General features: G+C 38.5%; 1 protein-coding gene across 4 annotated transcripts in view; it reads left to right on the forward strand.

The window, feature by feature from the left end:
• ARMH3 (armadillo like helical domain containing 3) overlaps nucleotides 1–22,901 on the forward strand; it is a 192,774-nt gene that overhangs the window by 139,542 nt on the left and 30,331 nt on the right. The window lies entirely within an intron of this gene.

Raw genomic sequence — 22,901 nt, forward strand, 5'->3', positions numbered from 1 at the left:
GCATTCCTAAGTTTGCTACAACAACAGAAAAGCTCAAAATTATTAGTGCCCTGAGTTCAAATTTTTAGGCTGTTGTCAAATTTTCTTTGTGTATTCAAAAATCCTTTGAGAGAAATTGTACCTTAAGGGTATACCTAATGGGAGGAGGGGAAGAATAGAAATTCATGGATTAGACAAAGGGAAGGGAGGGGAATAGGAAAAGGAAAAAGTTTGAATGAGTCTGACATAACTTTCCTATGTACACATATGAATACACCAGAGTGAATTTCATCCACAAGAATGGGGTCTTAATTAGAATAAGATATATTCCATGCTTGTATAATTATATCAAAATGGAATCTATCATGTCTAAAAAGAACCAGTAAAAAAAAGAATGCACCAAAATGTTAGGTAGTATCATTTAAATCTAAAAACTCTAAAGAAAATTTAAAAATTTTTAAATCGGTTGATCTTTGATATCCTTAGAAATGTCTGGTATTATTTTTTTCCATGTGACATATACTCTGATACTTTTTATTATTTTATTTTACTTTTCTAAAAAGGCTGATTTAATCCACTAAATTGATTTCATTATCCATACCGATAGGTGTTAATTTAATATGAAATACTACTTTAGGTGCAGTTTTCTGAAATAGGTAGTGGTTGGAAATACGTAGGCATGTGCTTTGAGAGAGTGAAATGAAGTAGCAGCAAAGTGATTGGGATAAAGGAGACCAGGCAGGAAAATGCAATAATGGTACAAGAAAGTGAATGAGAATGGAGAGTTCATTTCAGGAGCTTTTTAATTATTTATTTATTCATACTTTTATACATACATACATACATACTGGAGTTTGAACCCAGGGTTACTACCATTAAGTTCCATCCCAGTCCTTTTTATTTTGAGACATGGTCTTGCTAAATTGCTGAACCAGAAATTTGTAATCCTCCTGCCTCAGCCTCCCAAATTGCTGAGATTATTAGGGGGTGTGCCACTGTGCCTGACTCAGGAACCTTTTCAAAAGACAAAATATTCTGAATTTATTGGGGGTGCTGGGAAAGAGAGAAGGAAGAAGAAGGAGAGATAACACTATTTTCCAACTCAGGAGACTGAGCAGATAAAGTGTCTTTAACAGGAATAGGGAGGTCAGGGAAGAAGGCACAGGTGTATGTATGTAAAATCATGAGTTCTTTTTTGTGGTTCTAGGAATTGAACCCAAGAGAGCTTTACCACTGAGCTACAGCCCCAGCCCTCGTTAAGTTGTCAAGACTGGCCTCAAACTTGCAATCCTCCTGCCTTAGCTGCTGCGGTCCATGGGATTTCAGGTGTGAGCCACCTTGTTTGGCATCAGTTCTAGTTTAGACAAAGAATTGGGTGGTATTTGAAGGAAGTTGATAGTAGGTGACCTTCTATAGCACAGAAATTGGAATTAGAAACAAAGAGAAAGGTTTTATTCCAGGAAAGATAGTTCAAGTTATGACAGAGGATGGGATGCCCTGGAAAGAAGAAAAAAAAGGATGAGGGTAGCCTGTATGCCTTTATGGTTAAGAGAAGGCGGGGGTTGGGGAGAAGCTCAAGAGGGGCCAGCATTCCACAAGGAGGTGAATTAAGAGTAGAAAAGCTGCAGAGATATCAAGCTGAGCATTGAAGAAACAAGACTAGTTTGGTAGCTAAGATTAAAAGATACCTTGAGTAATGGCAGAAGACATATTAAAAAGGGTTAAGCAGTAAGTCATGATAAGAAAGAAAAAAATTCAAGTTAGTTCAAAACCCTCTTCACCCCATCTTGACTTGTCCCAGAAGCATTGTAGTGGCAGGGCTCCCCCACTGCACCCTGTTGCTCCATGGGCCTCTAGACAGTGACTTGAATGATAAGTCGTGTGGCGGGCGAAACCCGGGGCCCAGGGTTACGCCACGTGCATCTAAAGATGGTGACTGGCAGAGAGCAAACGGTGTCCTGATTATGCCTGGAGAAAGGCAGGAAGCATTTACAATTGGCTGTATGATAATCAGTTCGGCCGCCTAGCGCGTGAACAGATATACTTTACATGTATGCTTGAGCGAGTGATCGCTTGACCTTTAACAGGATTGGATGGACATATCTGGTTACAATTGCTTATGCATGAGACTGCTTATATATTGAGGGGTTATCTGAATAAAGCGAAAGCTGCTTCATGAACCTCTGAAGTGTACGTGTCTTTTGTCCTGCTGGTTGGGCAGAAAGAGCAAGAAACGGTGCGAGCGCTGCTTGAAGCAACCTGGGCTGGGAGCAGCGGTTTTCCGTAAAGTCATGTTTAAGGGTCCTTAGTCCCTACTCAGAATCTGCTTGGCAGTCATTTTTCTCTGTTAGCACTGAGTACCAGTGTCTGGCTGCCCTGCTCCCCACCTGGGCTCCAGGCTGGATGTGAGAAGCCAAGGCAATGAACATTTCCTCAGTGGTGAGGTGAGCACTGCACATAATCAAGCAATGCCACTTTGAACAGCACATCCAGGCAGGGCTCAGAGCTTTAGAGCCTCAAGTCTGCAGTTATTGAGCAGTTGAGATTGGTGGAGCAGACCATCTTACCTTCTTGCTGCCCACTGCTTGGAGGAAGATTCTCTTCAATTCTGTATTCTTCTTGAGGAGGCAGAATGGAACTCCAAGCTGCTTGACTGAGCCATGGCCATCACCATAGTGATCTTCCAGCAATGTCTTGTTTTTATGGGCAGTTTTTGGGTGGATATAATTGAAAGTCTTTCATTTTTTATAAAGTATTTTTAAGTCTTACTTCCTGACAGAAGGTCCATCATCATCATCATCATCATCATAATAATAATAATAATAATTTATTTTACCATATCTCCAACTAAAAGTGGTTGTAATAATGAAAGACACAAGCTCAGATTCTATTAAAAATCATTAATTTTTTTTGTTGGACATTTAATTCTGATTTTAGACATTTAGAATTCATTTTAAATGTTTAAATGTTAAGAAGAAACTTATTAAATTCACTTTTGTTTAGTGAAATGTTTTGTTTGTGGTGGTAAGGATCAAACCCAAAGAAAGTACTCTACCACCAGACTACATTACATCCCAGCCCTTTTTTTTGAGACAGGGGTCTCACTAGGTTGCTTATAGTTGCCGAGTCTAGATTTAAACCTGCAATCTCCTTGCCTCGGCCTCCTAAACTGCTGGGATTACAAGCGTGCACCACTACTCCCAGCTCCAAAAATGTTTTTTAATATAGTTTATTGTTATCTTAAAACATAAGATAATAACATGTAAAAGCATGGCTTTATTTTATTTTATTTTTTTATTTTTATGCAGTGCTGGGGATTGAACCCAGGGCCTTGTGCTTGCAAGGCAAGCACTCTACCAACTGAGCTATCTCCCCAGCCCAAAAGCATGGTTTTAGATGCCATGCAGTCATTTCATTTTTCCATGCTGATGGAAATTGCAAAATTGTAGTTCCATTCATCATAAAGCTTATAACAAACCTTCTTCTAGTCTCTCTTTTTCCCCCTTAATTTACTGTTCTGAACATAGTATTATCTTTTGCAATTAACTTTTGCATATCTATTCAGTTCTTTATCAATACTGTGCCCTCATTTTATTTTATCCATTAATCCAATCTAGCCTGATTTTATTTAATCTGATCTAATCATTGATGCTGAGGGTTGAACCCAGGAGTACTATACCTCTGAGCTATATCCATATCCCTTTTTATTTTTTACTTTGAGAAGAGGTTTTGCCAAGTTGCCCAGTTGGTCTCAAGCTTGCGATTCTCCTGCCTTAGCCTCTCAAGTAGCTGGGCTAACAGGCATGCAGCACTGTGCCCTGCTCACTTTAGGACTTGAAATATTGCATATAAGCCTGGTTTTCAAAATCACTATTTCTACTTGATTTCTGACAGTAGAGAGAGCAACACCTTGTGATATTAGAATATAACGCTATGTTTTTAACCTAGTGTTCTCCAACATCAGTTGTTGCTGAAACAGGCCTAACACTGTTAGGGTAATAGATTCCTAACTATTCCTGTATACCACTAAAATAAAACTTCAGGATCAAAAGTATTGTCCCAGTTCCTGAGCCATGTAATTGAAATTAAGAAGAGGATAAAAAAGTAGTCACCATAGCTAGGCATGGTGGTATGTGCCTGTAGATACATTGACTTGGAAGTCTAATGCAGGTTGATCTCTTGAACCTTGGAGTTTGAAGCCAACCCGGGTAACAAAGTGAGACCCCCCTCCATCAAAACAAAACAAAATACTTACCATAACTTTTTAGTAAATATTTACTTCTTGCTTAAAAGGTACCTTTCCATTGATCTAGAAGAGCAAGAGGTTCAAAAACAGTAAATTATAGAATTATTTAAGTGTATTTGGGTAGAATATACTTAGAGGAACCAAGGCTTATTTCCTTTGTCAAACAGGATGTCAGATCTTCTCCCTGTTGGTAGACATTTAAAGCACAGCTTGGTAGTTCTGTGAGGTCTAGTGTTATGAAACTGTCTTCTTTCATCTCTGCTTGTTCCAGCTTAAGTTGAAGGCATTAGTCTAGACAGGCGGAAAGTCAGATACAGAATTAGTTCAAGGGGAGGGTACCTGTATCATAGGGCATGTAACTGACTGGGGCTCCCCCGCTCCAAAATAGAGGAATAAATGTTAACTGGTAGAAAGTGCTGTTCTACTTTGCCCTTAACTGTTTTGAGTCTACATATTTGATTCTTTGTAACTCTCCAGGTGAACAAGCTTCACAATTTTTTGCAACCAGCATGGTCTTGCCCCTTGAACTTCATATCCTACCTAAGGTCCCACAAGCATCTCAAACTTGACATTCTGAATAATAGGCCTGATTGCCCTCACCCCTGCAATTTATGAACCTTTTCCTCTTGTGTTGGCTCTCTCAGTTAATGGTACTATTATCTGTACGGTTGCTTAAAGTAGAAATCCCAAAATTGCTTTAGCTTCATCTTTATCTATCACCCACCTAGTCAGTGTTCTTTCAGGTCTACCTTCTAAGTATTCCCCAAGTAAATTTTCCTCTCCATTCCTACAGCCACTATTTTAGCTCAAGGTGTTGCATTCATATTATAAGCACCTCCTCACTGTTCTGCCTTCAGACTTTGCCCCTTATAGCAGCCGCTATTCCTTCCTGCCCCCTTTTTACAGGACCACGGACTGAAACCAGGGGCCCTCTACCACTGAGCTGCACCCCCAGCTCTTTGTATTTTTATTTTGAAACAGGGTCTCACTAAGTTGCTGTGGTAAGGGCTGGTCTTGAGCTTGTGATCCTCCTGCCTCATCATCCCACGTTACTGGAAGTACTGGCATGCATCATCATGCCCAACCACTCTTCAGTCTATTCAGTTATTAGAGCTGGATTTCACAAGTGTCTTTATACTGCTAGTAGGAGTATATATTGGTAGCATCACTTTGAGAGCAGTTGGGCAATATCTCATAAAATCAAAGTTGCCCAAACCTTATGACCCAATAATTTCATTCCCGGCTGTATTTCTTTTGAGAAGCTTTCCCAAACAAGGATGTAAAAATAAAAACATTTGTTGCAGTATTATTTTTTAAACTTTTATTTAAATATTTTTTTAAAAATTCTTTTCATATAATGTCTCATAATCTACTATCCTTCCCCTCCCCATCCACCCCACCCCTCTCCTCGCTGCCCTCGGTACAATCCAAAATTCCTTTATTCTTCCCTACCCACCCCCCACTATGAATTAGCATCCCCTTATCAGAGAAAACATTTGGCCTTTGGGTTTTTTGGGATTAGCTTATTTCACATAGCATGATACTCTCCAGTTCCATCCATTTACCTGCAAATGCCATAATTTCATTCTTCTTTAAGACTGAGTAATATTCTTTTTTTTTTTTTTTAAGACTGAGTAATATTCTATTATGTATATGTACCACATTTTCTTTATCCATTCACTTGTTGAAGGGCATCTAGGTGGGTTCCATAGTTTAGCTATTGTGAATTGAGCTGCTATAAACATTGATGTGACTGTGTCACTATAGTATGCTGATTTTAAGTTCTTTGGGTATAACCCGAGGAGTGGGATAGCTGGATCAAATGGTGGTTCCATTCCAGTTTTTCTGAGGAATCTCCAAACTGCTTTCCAAAGTAATTTCACTAATCTGCGGTCCCACCAACAATGTATGAGTGTACCTTTCCCCTACATACTCACTAACATTTATTATTGCTTGTATTCTTGCTAATTGCTATTCTGACTGAAGTGAGATGAAATCTTAGAGTAGTTTTTCTTTTATATTTTTTAATTATAGATGGATATAATACCTTTATTTTATTTATTTATTTTTATGTTGTACTGAGGATCAAACCCAGGGCCTCACATGTGCTAGGCAAATACTATACCACTGAGCTACAATCCAGTCCTTAGAATAGTTTTGATTTGCATTTCTCTAATTGCAAGAGATGATGGACATTTTTTCATATGTTTGTTAATTGATTGTATTTCTTCTGTAAAGTATTCAGTTCCTTAGTCCATTTATTGATTGGGTTATTTGGTTTTTTTGGTGTTAAGTTTTTTGAGTTCTTTATATATTTTGGAGATTAGTGCTCTATCTGAGGTGTGCGTGGTAAAGATTTTTTTCCATTCTGTAGGCTCTCTTTTCAAATTGATTGTTTCCTTTGCTGAGAAGAAGTTTTTTAGTTTGAATCCATCCCATGTATTGATTCTTAATTTTACTTTTTGTGCTTTAGGAGTCTTGTTAAGGAAGTCAGGTCCTAAGCCCACATGATAACTGTTTGGGCCTACTTTTTCTTCTGTTAGGCAGAGGGTCTCCCTGTTTTAGTTCCTAAATCTTTGATCCACTTCGAGTTGATTTTTGTTGCAGTATTATTTATAATACCAAAAAATAGAAACCACCTACATTTCTTTCAATAGACTGGACTGTGATATATGTATATAATAAAATATTATACAACACCAAAAATAGAACTAGAGCTATACAAATCAATATAAATCTCACAAGCATAATACTGAGTTAAAGAGCAAGGTATAGAATGTAAGATTACGTGTACATAAAGTTTAAAGGCCCCAAAATTGATACATGTGGTATATAGAGAAATATTTATATTTAATAAAAGAATAAAGGCATATGTAAGAATGATAAATATCAAATTCAGAAGACTGTTTACTTTTGATAAAAGAGGAACAACTAATAATAGGATACAGGGCAGATTTAAAAGATAGTGCTTTCTTCATTTGAATGGTAGGTGCACAAGCATTCAGTATATTTTTTTTCTGTATCTTTTTGTACATCTGAAATATTTTATTAGGAAAACCAGAGATTTTAATTTTGCTTCATTCCCTGTTATTGATAGGGATAGTTTAATATCCAGACTTTTCCTTTATGTTTTTCTTTCTTCTCTCCTTTTTTTTCTTCTTACCTGAGATGGGGTTTCATTAACTTGCCCACACTGGCCTTGAACTCACACTTATTCCTCCTCAGCCTTCCAAGTAGTACCACTGCACCTTAGTTCACCACTCTACTTTCCACTAGCAACTCCTATTTGTTTCAAAATTTAGCCCAGATATCATCTTCTTTGAACATTTCCTGGATTCTTTGAGGCAGAATGATTCACACCAGCATTGCCATGTGACTTTCTACATTTCTCATTCATATCATTTATCACATTGTGGTATGGTTGTTTACATGTCTTTTTATCATAAATAGTAAGCTCTAAGAACAGGGACTATGCTCTTTTTTTTTTTTTTTTTTAAACTTCTGTAATCTCTGCCCCTGGCATAGTGCAGTATAGTACAATAAATGATGAGTGAATGGATAGATAGCTGGAGTGCATAACTTAATCTAATGAGGTCTTTATAGTACCATCACTGTCTTCCAGAATTATCACCTAACCTGAGGCCCTGAACGAGGGAAGTAGATATTGAGACATATAAGAAGTACTTATAGGCCTCTCCCTCTGATTGTGAACCCCAATGTGTCTTCTGAGCCCCATCATGAAAGTCTGCTTTAGGGGCTGGGGTTGTGGCTCAGTGGTAGAGTGCTTACCTAGCAAGTGTGAGGCACTGGGTTCAGTTCTCAGCACAGCATATAAATAAATGAATAAAATGAAGGTCCATCAAAAACTTTTTAAAAAGTTGCTTCAGATTTTTTTTTTTTTTTTTTTTTTTTTTTTTTTTCCCTTTCTTTTTCTTTTCTTTGTACCAGGGATTGAACCCAGGACCTTACACAGGGTAGGCAAGCACTCTAACACTGAGCTACATCCCCAGCCTTGCTTCAGATCTTAAGAGAAAATAGGAAATACAGTGTTAGCAGCTCCTGGATTAACCTAGTATAACCAGGATGTATGGTTTGGAATTATTACCAGAGTCCCTTTCCTCAATGATGAATTGAATTGTTTATCCCAACCCAGTAGAATTTACTGACTTCTAATTCTCTTCAGAATAATAAGATAGCCAAAAGATTTTAATTATCCAAAATGGGGTTCAAAGACAACGAAAGCCACTTTGAAGCGAATTATTGATAGCTTTATGCATTGTTTTTCTTTCTTTTTAAGTAACAAGTCTCAGCAATTAATGCTGGTTTTTATCCTTGTAGACTTACTGAATTATAAGTGACATTAAGGATGCCTTTAAAAACCTCATTGGCTGAATGATGGACTGGGCTACTGTCATTTATGTAAAGTAGAGGCCCTGCTGAAGGAATCTGTGCGTTTTGATGCTGTTTCACAGTCCACCGGTGTAGGTGTTTACATGCCTTACTGTTGTTGGCAGCAAGGTGTTTGCTCAAGTTCTTTGTGGGGTTAAAGGTTCTTTTTTGTGTTTCTCACCGAGGACCTTCCCAAATGGATATTCGTATCTTATAAGCCAAAAGAGAACCAAAGAAACTCTTACAAATAATGAGCAGCTGCAAAGCAGGACCATTTAGTCCCTTCAGTGTGTTTGGTGGAGATCAGGGACTAGAGATTTGAGTGTGGATTTCAGTGAGGCAGCTGCATCACCAGCTGGAGACTGACACTGCAGAGGACTGCACAGCACAGCTGAGATCCCTCCACTCCCCCAGGAGACCTAAAGGCCTGCCTTCAACTGAGAAAACTACTTCCTGTTTACATTGAGTTTAGGGGGAGAAGGTTTACAGAACCTGCCTTAGACTCTCTCCAGAAGCATCTTTGAGTCAACAGGAACGGATAAGACCCCAACAGGTCACAAAGGTTGTCCTGTTTCCCATTTAGTCAGAAAAAAATGTAAAATGGAACCCTAAGAAAAGAGGTATACCTTTTTACTTTAGTTACTGGAAAACTTTGTGTATTTAATGAGTGAACCTAATTAACTCATAAACTTCTTTTGTATAATTAGAAAATGTGGATTTTAGTCTTCATCCCTGTAAGAAAATATGCCAGCACATCTCTCCCCTTTCCTTGCCTGATTAAAGCCATTGACATTTCACACTGCTCAAGCACCATCTTCAGAATGCCTTCCCTGAACACCCGCTTGGGCTGAGTACCCCTCCTCTGTGCCTCCATGGCAACTTTTGTCTATTCTTTGTCTTAGTCCTTCGCATGTCATAATGAAATTATGTCTGTGGTAATGTCTCTTCTGCTAATTTATAAACTCCATGATATCTAGGATCCCATTTTATTCATATCCCCCTTTGTCTGGCATAGTACCTGCATATAATAGGTATTCAGATGTTTGTCACACAAACTGAATTATCAAGAGTCATAAGTGGTGCTGGCAAACCCACCACTTCAGATACCATAGTACTCTCTTCTGGGAGCAGAGTGTTCCTTGACTATATGAGAAGGCATTCACTTTTCAGAGTAAGGGAAGAGGAGAAAATACAGAAGTTCTCTTTCTAAAAGGGTATTGATAGGATAAAACAAAATTCTGTAATCACTTCAGATTTTTCCTTTTGTAGCATCACCTTTTTAGGAGGGGGGAAAAGTTATCACTCTTTCTGGTATTTTGGAGACAAAGCAACTAATAACTTCTTTGTGAGCATAAAACAATTACACCCAGCCTCCTGTAGAGACAATCTGCCAGAGCCAACTGCCTCACCCTTCACACGGGTTTCATTTTCTTATTCTGGAATTTCATAGACTCTCCCCTAAAAACCTTCATCTTGTTGCACTATTATGATGAATGTTTAGAACTGGCTCTCACCCCCTGCTTTACCAGCTATTATTGGAGGTGCTGTCAAAATCGGGCCTCGAATTTATCCTCCCATCAAGTCCTCTCCTGGGCAGTACTGCTTGGTTCCCAGTAGTAGTCATCTAGTTTCAAACCCCTCCTTTACCCACCTCCCACTGCCCTTGAATGGAAGGGAACTGCAGGTCCTGTTGCAAACAAAGAGCCGTGGGACAAAGTACAATTGCAAATCACTTTCTACCACAGCTCTTTGTTTGCTGTCTTCTAGGCCTGGAGAGAAGGACCTGTGAATACATGTGCAGTGAGACCTCTGGCAATTTCAGTGGCAAGCCTATTCTGTGGCACTTCTTCAGTTAGCCAAGTATGACTGTCTCCCAGCAGTGTCTCCAGAGTCTCCTCTCTGTAATGAGTTAGAAGTTTATTGGTTTCTGGACACAGGAGCCTTACCTGCTTCAGTCTATTCTTATCTTCTTCTTGGAGTAATATACATATGGTATTTGATGAGTTTTTTAAATGACTTATATAATTTTTGAATTTGTCTCCATAGCTACTACTTTTTTTTTGTTTTTGTTTTTTGGTACCAGGGCTTGAACCCAGGGGTGCTTAACTACTGAGCCCCAGCCCCGGCCCTTTTTTATATTTTATTTAAAAATAGGGTCTAGGGCTGGGGATATAGCTCAGTTGGTAGAGTACTTGCCTTGCAAGCACAAAGCCCTGGGTTCAATCCCCAGCACAGCAAAAAAAATAAAATTAAAATTAAATAAATAAATAAATAATAAAAATAGGATCTAGCTGAGTTGCTTAGTGCCTTGCTGAGTTTCTGAGGCTGGCTTTGAACTAGTAATCCTCCTGCCTCAGCCTCCCTAGCTGCTAGGATTACAGGTCTGTGCCCCCCAATTCCACAGCTACTCTTACAACCTTCCCCTTGTGAATGTTTTGGTTGGGGGGAAAAACAAAACAAAACAAAAATCTCTGGGTCTCTCACTTAGTAGGTTGGCATTTGGTCAGTTTGGGAATTTCATTTTGCTTCTTGAGATTATTTGCAGATATAGGGCCCAAAGGTGCTCAGGTGTCATTTGTAATCTTAGGATAAATATTCATTTCTCTGGCAAACAGTGGATTTTGTTAAATAATAGATACTAACTAGAGACCGCCGGGACTTCCGTCTCGCGCTCTTTCTGCGGTCAGCCGCGTGTCTGTAAGGCCTGGTGGTTCGGGTGGGCGCAGCTCTGCTGAGCAGCCCCGGGCTTTAGCTGATGGGCTTTCTGGCATTTGCAGAGATGAGAAGCAGAGCTGCAGATGGCAGTTTAAAAGTAACGGATGGAACCCCAAAATGAGTAAAGATGGATGCAAGCAGGTTGGGTGGTTACCAGGAATGAGAAAGCAGAGATGGTGTAATGGCCGGTCACATCCACCTCATGCGCTGTTCAGAAGTTAAGTTGAACTATCGAAGGTATCGGCTATGGCCTTAGAAGAAAGTCATCTGAAACCCATCATCTTAAAAAAAGCATTGTACTTAAGGATCTTTGTGATGAAATTTCTGTAAATGGTGAAGTCTCAGCCTCAGTTTCTGAACCTGGGAAAGGATCCTGTAGCAGCCACATTGTGGCAGCCACCGTGGACCTGAACCCCAAGTGGAATGTCTCTCATGTGTCTACTGAGTGAGGCAACTGTAAACTGCTTTGTCAAAAGGTTATCTCCCAGTGCTGCCCAGTGGGATCTGCACAGCCCTGCTTCTACTAATGCTTATGAGTTAATCTCCCCCAAATAGAATCATTTAAGAATTCTTCGTGTACAACCAGAGAAACGATAGTTGTACCCCATTTGTGTACAATGAATCAAAATTTTAAAAAAATAATTCTTTGGGTTTCATCCTCAGAATAGCCAAGGGGGAGAGAGGATAGATACTGACTAGGTTGTTAAGAAAATCTGACCCTTTAACCTTAAGGCTAACTCGTTAATAAAGCTGATACTGGGGCTGCCCTTAATGTTGGAAATCAGCATTCCTTGGTAATATTTCTATTACTGAAGAGAAGGCAGATATATTGTAATGAAGTTTTACCTTTTTTGAGAGATACAGATCATCAACTTCATTTAGGCAAAATGTTTGTTTATTCTTCATTTAATTTTTGAATTACTAAAATGGCCCATTCTCTTTACCTTACTAATGGATCTAACCCAGGTCTCCTGCTTTTTACCACATCCATTCTCTCCACCTCTTAAGGCTCCTTTCTCTCCTGCCACCTGCTCTCAGTAGCAACACACAGACTTCTTATAGGAAAACACTTGTCATAGGTCTCAGAACAACATAAGTCACTGCCAGAGAAAGCAGCCTGTTTTTTCAAAGATGACAAGAAGGGTGACGCTCTCCATCACAGTGGGCAGGCAAGCAGCCAGGGCCAAGCAATGCCACATCTCAGTGGTTAGCACCTGCAGGCTCAGAGCTGACAGTGTACTGTAATAAGATTCATCTCTGTTCACTTAACTGATGTGGGCTTTATGGTAAATGTTTGCCTGCTTAATTGCTTTGGCAGTCTTGCTGATTGCCTTTCCTGAGGAGTTCTAAAAGATTCCTTTGGGATGGAGGATAAACCTCTTTCAATGACTTTTAATTTCATTCTTTTCTTGGAGTACTTGAAAACCAGTATATGATCCATATGGCCTATCTCTCCTGTGTATGAACATCAGGGCCACTCCTATCTCATAGGAGATCTGTATGGCCCACACTGGACCACTCAGAACTCCCGACAGCCTTCCTTTGTGCACATGAGATCTTTATCCCTCCTTCTCCACCACTGAGGTATATGTGTAGCTCTTCTAATTTAGCGTGTGGGATCCATATGCCTCTTTTTCTGTAGCTGGTATGGGATCCACAGAATATTTCCCTCCCTCCCAGTCTAGTGTGTGATCTACTAAAATTTGCTTCTATTTTTTAATTGATAGAAAAAGAAGCCTAAGTTAATTGCTCATTTTTTTGCCCTTCTACTTTTCCTATACTTAAAACTTAAATGTCTTATAATTAATTGAGCTAATAAGAATGAAATGTACTTAAAATATTTGCAGTTTTTTTCTCATGCCAGTTTTTTAAAAAGTTTCAAGTCATTCAAGAGATTGAAATGTTTGTCATTAAGATTAAATCACTTCTTGGAATTTCAAGCTGATCTCCACTGCTTTAGAATTCTTTGTAAGTATGTGTTAGGATTTTCTGTGTCCTGAAGAGTGGCAAAAAAATCTAATACCCATTTTCATATGACCTCTTTTATTCCTTATGTTCTCTAGCTGTTTCTGAGAGTGTAGAGGGTTCTTGCTTCTGGAGATAGAAAACCCTGGGCCAAACCAAATCCAAAGGTTTTCCTTTTGTAGCCCTAGGAACTCTGTCAGCAGTTTCTGACCTCCACTAGAGACAGGGAAAGGGAATCTGAAATACACAGTAATGGAATCTGTGCATGGGTAGGTAATCTTGTGGATATTGTGGATATTGTGTCTTTAGGAAAGTTTTGGAGCTTCTCTTCATTTATTGAAAGAAATATTTAATAAAAAGCAGACATCAAGGGGAGTGTATTAAGTGATGCCTTTTATGGAAATGTAGCTGGTTTATTTTTCTGGCTCTTTCTTTGTTATTCTGATACTAGGAATTGAACCCAGGGCTTAATACATGCTAATTAAAGCACTTGCTCTACCACTGAGCTAATTTCCAGCCATTTGCTTAAATTTTATTTTGAGACAGGGTCTACCTAAGTTACCCAGGCTGGTCTTGAACTTGTGATCTCCTACCTCAGTCTCCTGAGTAGCTGGGACTACAGGTGTGCCCAGCTCACTTTTAGTGGTTCTTTCAATTCCTGTGGTCCATTCTCCCTTTACATTTGTTGGACTGTAGAAACTGAAAAAATGTTAGACTGGTGTCTAAAGGGGGAAGAAATTCTATTCCTTGTGGCAGTGCAAGAAAGGCTACCTTAGACAAAGTTGCACAACTCATAGCATCTTAACTTGGCTTAAATCTATGATTTGGCCCATAGTAACTAGAAATTAGGTTATTTTTAACCAGGGTGATGACATGCACCTTTAGTCCCAGCTACTGGGAAAGCTGAGTGGGAGGATTACATGAGTCCAGGAGGTTGAGGCCAGCCTAGGCAACAAAGTAAGACACTGTCTCAAAATAGAAAAAGAAAGACATTAGCCTATTTTTCAAACAAAGTAGCTCTAACCAATTGCTTAATTTTTAGCAGATGATAAGGTGGAAGCAAACACTGGGCAAAGTCCTACCTCATTGAGGTAGGAAGCCCATACAGCCAAAATGTATAGTCGTGCACACAGGTTCGAAAAGTAGGCAGCTTCCTCTCAGGCCATGTACTTATAAATTTCATATACCTTGACCCTCTCCCATTCCTCTCCAGTATAATGAATTGTGAACCTTCATTCATCTAATGCAGAACCTTTATGAAAATGTAGTGAGTAGGTGAATAACTTACCAGGTATGACATGTGTTTTTCCCCTAGAAATCAAGAGCAACACTGACTCAAATCATTCCTATGTTAAAATATGAAGGTTCTTAAGATGTCAGTAATCACATTTTGTTCCACTCCCTTCAACTAGAAAATTTGTATGCACAATGAATCAAATTTTCATTAGTAATTTCTTTTTTTATATATATATACAAATCACATACTTTTTTAAAACATTTTTTAAGATGTTGACAGACCTTTATTTTTTTATTCATTTATATGTGGTGTTGAGAATTGAACCTAGTGCCTCACACATGCTAGGTAAGGGCTCTACCACTGAGCCACAACCCTAGCCCAAATTTTCTTTAGTAATGTCTTAAGCCAATTTACAAAATTGGATCATTGGGTAAAACAAGCAACTATGATACACTGGCCAGAAGTAACTCATTCTTCTGACTGGTTATCCAAATACCCCTATAATAAGGTCTCATTTTTGTGTCTTTGGTCATGAAAAGAGTGGCCACAGTAATAGTAGTGTAATGAGGAGGATAATTGGCATGAAAGGGTTAAGACCTAGGACTTAGGGGATAAATTAGAGGAACACCCTACAAGTCGCTTTCAGATTTTTTTTTTTCTTTTCTTTTCTTTTTTTTTTTTTTCTGTACTGGGGATTGAATCCAAGGGTTGCTTTACCACTAAGCTACATCCCCAGTCTTTCTTATTTATTTTTGGTACCAGCGACTGAACTCAGAGGCACTCAACCACTGAGCCACATCCCCAGCCCTATTTTTATTTTATTTCGAGACAGAATCTCACTGAGTTGCTTAGTACCTCATTTTTGCTGGGGCTGGCTTTGAACTCCTGATCCCTCTGTATCAACCTCCTAAGCCGCTGGGTATTTATTTATTTATAAATTCTGTCTAAGTTGCTGAGAGTCTTGCTAAATTACTAAGACTGGCCTTGAATTTGTGATCCTCCTGCCTCAACCTCCAGAGCTAGTATTACAGGTGTGTGCCACCACGCCCTACTAGTTAGTGAAGTTTTGAATAGATAGTTTCAAAGTGAAAAGGTTAGAAGGAATTCTTATTTGAAGTTTTATTTTGTTAAATGTTAATCAGCAGAGTCTCTGAGGCTTGTAATGCACTGCTGTTAACAGGCATCAAGGGAAATTGCTTTTTTTGTTGTTGAATTGGATGGGCTGAAGATTCATTGGCTCCATGAGGAAGAAAGCTTATTACTGCATGAAATGGGAGTATGTGAGGCAGTTCTGAAGGTGAAAAGAAATGTTAGTGTAAAATTAAATAATGCAACCTCAGATGAACCATTTAACCACTGCCATATACTATTCAGACATACATTTACCCCTTCTCAGAAACCAGTATGTTTGAAGGTTTCCCCTTCAGTAAAAGCAATTATGATTACAATAGCTTTTTGGTCTTAAATCCCCAGACACCTGAGAATATACTCTGTAGTATATTACATAGTATATTATTGAAATTGTCTAGGAAAGGGAAAGCTGCTTTTAAAAAGTTCCTTTAGGGCAAGTTAGATAGAATGTAGGAAAATACAGAGGAAATGCAACCAGATAAAGAAACTGGTGCTCAGAGAGAGGTTGGTCTTTTGTCCAAAGCCACACAGCCAATAAGGATTAGGATTTTACCTCAGGCCTATTCCCTTGCTTTTTTCTATTATACATGCAGTGTTGTTCATGAAAGCAACAGTATTTTAACTGAAACTTCAAGGAAAAGTAAGTCTTAGGCTTTTTAGTGGTAAAGAGAAATTGCTTTTTATGTGAAGACAACCTGGTAAACAAAACCAAGACATCTTAGGCTGAATGTCAGGAATTCTAGCTACTCAAGAGGCTGAGGCAGGATTCCATTTGTGTGTGTGTGTGTGTGTGTGTGTGTGTGTGTGTGTGGTAGAGTGCGGGTTGTATCAGGGATTGAACTCAGGGACACTCAACCACTGGGCCACGTCTCCAGCCCTATTTTGTATTTTATTTAGAGACAGGGTCTCAGTGAGTTGCTTAGCACCTTGCTATTGCTGAGGCTGACTTTGAACTTTCAATCCTCCTACCTCAGTCTCCCAGGCCACTGGGATTACAGACACGTGCCACCGTACCTGGTGCAGTATTCCAATTTGGAAGCTAGTCTTAACAATCAGGGCTGGGGAGATAGCTCAGTCGGTAGAGTGCTTGCCTTGTAAGCACAAGGCCCTGGGTTCGATCCCCAGCACCAAAAAAAAAAAAGAAAGAAAGAAACAATCTAGTGACACCCTATCTCATAATAAAAATAAAAAGGGCTGGTGATTTAGCTTAGTGGTAGAGTGACCCTGGGTTCAATCCTGAGTACTGCAAAAAACAAAAAGGAAAAAACAAACCCAACTTAACATGGTTAGCACCCGTTTGAAAATAAAAGACTCTGATAAGGTTGGAACTTAAGACCCAGACTTTTTACCAGGCCTAATCAGATTCTTTAATGTAATTCTGGTAGTCTTCAAGGAATAAGTTTAGGGTGAAATGTTTAAGAATCTTGCCAGTATATGCCATATTGACTATACCAGTCATGTTTCCTTCTTCCTTGAAATGAGAACTACTAGAAACTCTTTTTCTATAAAGAAGCTTTACCTTTCTCCCCCTTTCTGCCTGCAGAATTTACATAGCAGACTTTACAGACTGCCTCCTCCAATATCTCAGGAATGAAATCGTCACTATGTTCTGGGCTTCCAGATGAAACTAATATTTATTTATTGTTTCAAAAAGACCTTTAGATGCCTCTGTCCATAAGAGTTCACTAAGATCATGAGAAATTGTATCTTTGAAAGATTTGCTTTAGATGTATACTGGTAATGAGAAAGAATCTTCTTTATTTTTCTCCTAAGTCCTATTGCTTCCATTTAAAAAATATATATATATTTTAGTTGTATTGGACACAATGGACACATTGCTTTTATCTTATTTATTTATTTTTATGTGGTGCTGAGGATCAAACCCAGTGCCTCACACATGCTAGGCAAGTGCTCTACCACCGAACTACAGCCCCAACCCTATTGTTTACATTCTAAAGGAAATATTTCTATTCATACTTTGATCAAGTTGAATATCAACTATCAACTACCCAGCACTTGGGAGCAGAGAACTGTTTTGCAGAATCATGAGTCAAGAGAAAAAGTTAAAAATGGACCAAGAAGTCTCCAGTCAGTTTTCTACTCAGCATTGCTATTCCATCTGTCCACTTCATTTTACTTCAGTCGGTGCAAGTGACCCCTCTCTTCAGCAGTCAGAGTTGACAGTAGCATTGGAGGGTGGCCCAGATTCCTGCCTTTAAGGTGCTTTGGACTCAGAGCCATCCCTCACTGTGACTGGTTTTAGCAATTTCCCTTTACTATGACATTATCTATTGCTTTTTCCCTTCCCCTTCTGGACTTTCAGTAGCATTAGGAGGTTCAGTACCAGTACATAATATACTCCTCCATTTCTTATTTCATCCTTCCTACCCCAAAAAACGAAGGCTTACTTTTAGAAGACATTAGATATGTTTTAAAAGAAGAAGAACTAGAAAGCTTTCCTTTAGCCCCCTGGTATGACTTTAAAAGAAAGAAAAAACTTCACTGTCTTCAGGGACAATTTTGTTTCTTCTTTGGAGGGCTGTTATTCACTTCTGAACCACCTTATCTCCTGGTATGAGGATAAAATATTGTTTGCCTACTCTGGGAGACTAGCAGATGATCATGGATCTTTTTTTTTTTTTTTTTTTTTTTAAATGTAACTGAACTTCACAATCATCCTGTTAGTGGTTGGGGTTCAGTATCATCATTCCACGGGAAAGAAAACAGAAGCAGAGGGATTCAGCTGCCCAAGGTCTCCAAGTTCAAGTCTAGTTTCCACTCAAGCCCATCTGAGTCCCAACTCTGGTCCCTCCAGTGCCTGAGGCTGCCCTTGTGATGGTGTGATACAAAGAAATGGTTCAGAGTTAGGATCTTCTTTTTTTCTGATGGTGGTGCTGCGGATTGAACCCAGGGTCTTAAACACACAAGGCAAGCACTCTACCAACTGAGCTATATCCTTAGCTCCTGATCATGGATCTTCAGAAGCAAAAGCTTACTTGTGAGACTAGACAGAAACCTTTCTAGACTTTTGTTTATCCTTCTTTCAGTTTTTAAAATTGAATCTCCCAGTGTGCCAGGCATTTTGCTGAAGATCTAGGAATATATTGGTGAGCAAAATAAACTATCCCTGCTTTCATGGAGTTTTTAGATAGTCCCAATTTGGCTAGAATTTATATTCTGTTTTCCCATTAAGTTCTATCTTCAGTGTCTTTTCCCTTTCCTTAGGCCTTGTTATTTGTATTTTAAGCTCTCTTCCTAATTTTGGATGGTTGACTTTCAGAATAATACGGGCAGCACCAGCAGTTGCTTTAAAAAAAAAAAAAAGCCAAGAAAGCAAGTCTAGGGTGTTCAAATTAGAACGAATCTTCCTCCCCTTTCTCCCTCATTTCTTTCCCTCTCATCAAGTCTGCCCCCAGCATTCGATTCCAAGAACCAAAAGTTGACATCTTTTGCAAATGCTGAACTTTTTTCCCCCACTCTGGTACTGGGGGAAATATTCTTAAGTTAAATACACTCTTGTACTCCCAGCAACTCAGGAGCTAAGGCACAAAGTTACAATTTCAAGGCCAACCTCAGCAACTTAGTGACACCCCATCTTGAAAATAAAAAAATAAAAAGAAACTGGTGTGTAACTCAGTGGTAGAGCACCCCTGGATTATATCCCTAGTACCCCAAAATTTTTTAATTTAAATTTTATAAAGAAGTTCCCTTGGTGATTGAATTACCCTAGGATCTGTGAATTCCACATGGAATTGGCTAGGGAAAGCAGCCTGCTCAAGAACTTCTAGGCTTAAGGAGGCCTTATTCATTCACATATGATACAGTTCACCCATTTAAAGTGTATAATTTTTAAAAGATGCAATCACAAAGTTGTGCATCTATCACCACAATCTAATTATAGAATACTTTGTACCCCCTGAAACCCTGAATGCATTAAACTCCCCATTCTTTCCCTACCCTCCTTCCCTACCCTCCTTCCCTAAAAAAAATCTCTGATGTACTTTCCATATCTAAAAATTTGCATGTTGTAAACCATTCCTATAAGTGGAATCATGTAATACATGTGTATCTCTGGTTTCTTTTCATGGTCAGGATTCATGTATGTTTTAATATTTTATTCCTTATTGAGGCAGATTAATATTTCTTTTTAACTCTTACCATAATTTGTGGGGGGATTTTCCTTCTACTCCTCTTCCTCCCCTCCCCCTCTTCCTCCCCTCCCCCTCTTCCTCCCCTTCTCCCCCTCCTTCTCTTCCTCCTCCTCCTTCTTGTTTTGGTGGTGCATGGGAGATAAGCACTTTACCACTGAGTTATATCCCCAGCCCCTCGTCTTTATTTTTTATTTTATTATTTTATTTTTCTTATACCATTTTTGTTGATCTACTCCTCGGTTGATGGACATTTGGGTTGTTTCCACATTTTGGCTATTAGGAATAATGTTGCTTTGAGCATTCATGTACAAGGTTTGTGTGTGGACATGTATATTTATTCTTTTGGATGTATTCCTAGGTGTGGACTGGGTCATAACTCTGTTTAACATTTGTGGAACTGCTGAGCTGCTTTCCAAAGAAGCTGTATCATTTTACAATTCTACCAGCCATATAGGAGGATTCTAATTTTGCCACATCCTTGCCAACACATACTATCTTTTTGATTATCACTATCCTAGTGGGTGTGAAATTGTATCTTATGGTTTTGATTTGCATTTAAAATCCTTAATGACTGATGATGTTGAGCATCTTTTCACATACATTCAAATCTTTTGCCCCTTTAAATAGATTACTTACCTTTTTATTACTGAATTGTGAGAATTCTTTAAATATTCTGACTCTAATTCCTTATCAGATAATCAATTTGCAAATATTTTCTCCCATTCTGTGGGTTATCTTTTACTTTCTTGATGGTGTTTTTGCCATACAAAATCATTTAAACTCAATGAAGTCCAAATCGATCACTTTTTATTTTGAAGTATCAGTCAGGTTCATCTACTTCTAGGCTGTGGTCATTCCTGCCAGTAGACTCAAATCTCACCCTCTGAGTGAGAAACATATTTGACAAAATACGTTTGGATACAAAATTCTTTCCCACCTTGGATTTAGACTAAGCCTGTATCTTAACAGACAGATATTATGTCTGCTCCTCTTTTTATTCTCTGGAAAAATTAGTTTTCAGAACTCTTCTCCTGACCCATTTCTATCCTGTTTGATTTATTCACTCATTGAATATTTATTGAGTACCAGCTGTGTGCCAGACATTTGACATTGCTTTTCCAGGTTTTTATTATAGTATATATTGTTATATAAATGTTATATATTTGTGTTATGTATCTTGTATAAATATTGTAAGAACGCTTTTGAGATTTAGTCATTCTTTCAGCAAACTTTTTTTTCAATACTTTTTTAGGTTTCAGTTGAACCTCGAGGTGCTCTACCACTGAGCTATATCCTCAGCCATTTTTAGTTTTTATTTGGGAACAGGGTCTTGCTAAGTCATCTAGGCTGACCTTGAACTTGCAATCTCTGCCTCAGCTTTTTGAATAACTGGGCTTGTGCTATTGCTCCCAACTTCTTTCAGCAAACATTTATTGTATGCCTACAATGTGTTATTTCCAGGTAATATGCTAAGTGTGATTGTTACCACTTTTTCCTTTGGTGAGATACATGGATTGCCAAGAATCAGTCAGAATAAAAATTGGTCACACCAGTCAGATTATGATTTTCAGGCATGGCGGTGCACACCTGTAGTTCCAGCTACCTGGGAGACTGAGAAGGAGGATTACTCAGGAGTTCAAGACCAGCCTAGGCAATGTAATAAGACTGTCTGAAAATAAAATAACAAGGCATGATTTTTTTAAGCTTCTGCCTTATATTTTTATTACTTGAATTAGATAAAATGATTCTGTAATTCTTTACTCTCAATAAGCCACGTTAAAAGAAAATATGGATTCTATTAACCTCTCTCATGCAAACACATTGAAATAAACTTTTTCATTTGGAATAATTTTAGATTTAAAGAAAAAATGCAAAGATAGTATACAGAGTTCCTATGTATCCTTAGCCTAGTCTTACTCATGTTACGTAAGCGTAGTACATTTATCAGCAGAGGAATGCATTGTTACATCACAGTTAACTAAAATTCCATATTTTATTTAGACTTCACCAGTTTATTCAATAATATCCTATTTCTCTGTTCCAGGGTCCAATGCAGGGTACCATGCTATATTTAGTTGTTGGGTCTCCCCAGTGTCCTGTAGTCTGTGACAGTTTCTTAAGTCTTACTTTTCATGACATTCACAGTCTTACGGAGGACTGAGATCCAGTGGAATGTCCCCCACCTGGATTTGTCTAATGTTTTTCTTATGTTTAGATTAGGGTTAAAGCTTTTGGAAAAATGTAACAGTGGTGAAGTGCCCTTCTCATGATATCACCCTAGGGGTTGCATGGTATTTCCCTCATGCTGTTAAGCTTTATCATTTGATTAAGTTAGTATTTGCCAGGTTTCTTCACTGTAACATTATTGTTTTTTTCCTTTTGCTATCCTAAATAAGTCACTAAATCTAGCTCTTCCTTAAGGGTGGAAATTAAACTTCATCTTCTATAAGAGAGAGTATCTACAGTTGTTACTTGAATTGTTATATTAGGAGGATTTGGATTGGTAGAGTTTTTGCCTAGCATTTGCAAGGCCTTTGGCTCAATCCCCAGTTCTGAGAGAGAGAGAGATTTGCTTCTTTTACCCATTTACTTAATTATTTATTTATGTCAGTATGAACTCATGTCAAACCTTGATTTAAAACCCATGTTCTTGGGCCTGGGGTTGTGGCTCAATGGTAGAGCACTTGCCTAGCATGTTCAAGGCACTGGGTTCTATTCTCAGCACCACATATAAATAAATGAATAAAATAAAGGTCCATTAACATCTAAAAAAATTAAAAACAAAAAACAAAACAAAACAAAAAAAACGATGTTCTTTCCATTGCACCCAGGCAAGAAATTACAAGAATTTATACCAAGACATTGATTTCAGGAAAATATACTTATTTCAGATTTTAGAAATTTTTGAGGTAGGCTTGATAAGACTTGGTAATCTTGGAAGTGAGCAAGTGATGGAACAGGAGTGTTTGAAAAATGATAACTTAGATTTTGGTTTGAATGACTGGCATTAAAATTTGGGTTAAGCTGAATGTAGTAGTTGCATGCCTCTAATCCCGACTACTCTAGAGTTTAAGGCAGAAGGATCACA

The sequence above is a fragment of the Sciurus vulgaris genome, assembly GCF_902686455.1.
Source record: "Sciurus vulgaris genome assembly, chromosome: 4".
NCBI classification, from domain to species: Eukaryota; Metazoa; Chordata; class Mammalia; order Rodentia; family Sciuridae; genus Sciurus; species Sciurus vulgaris.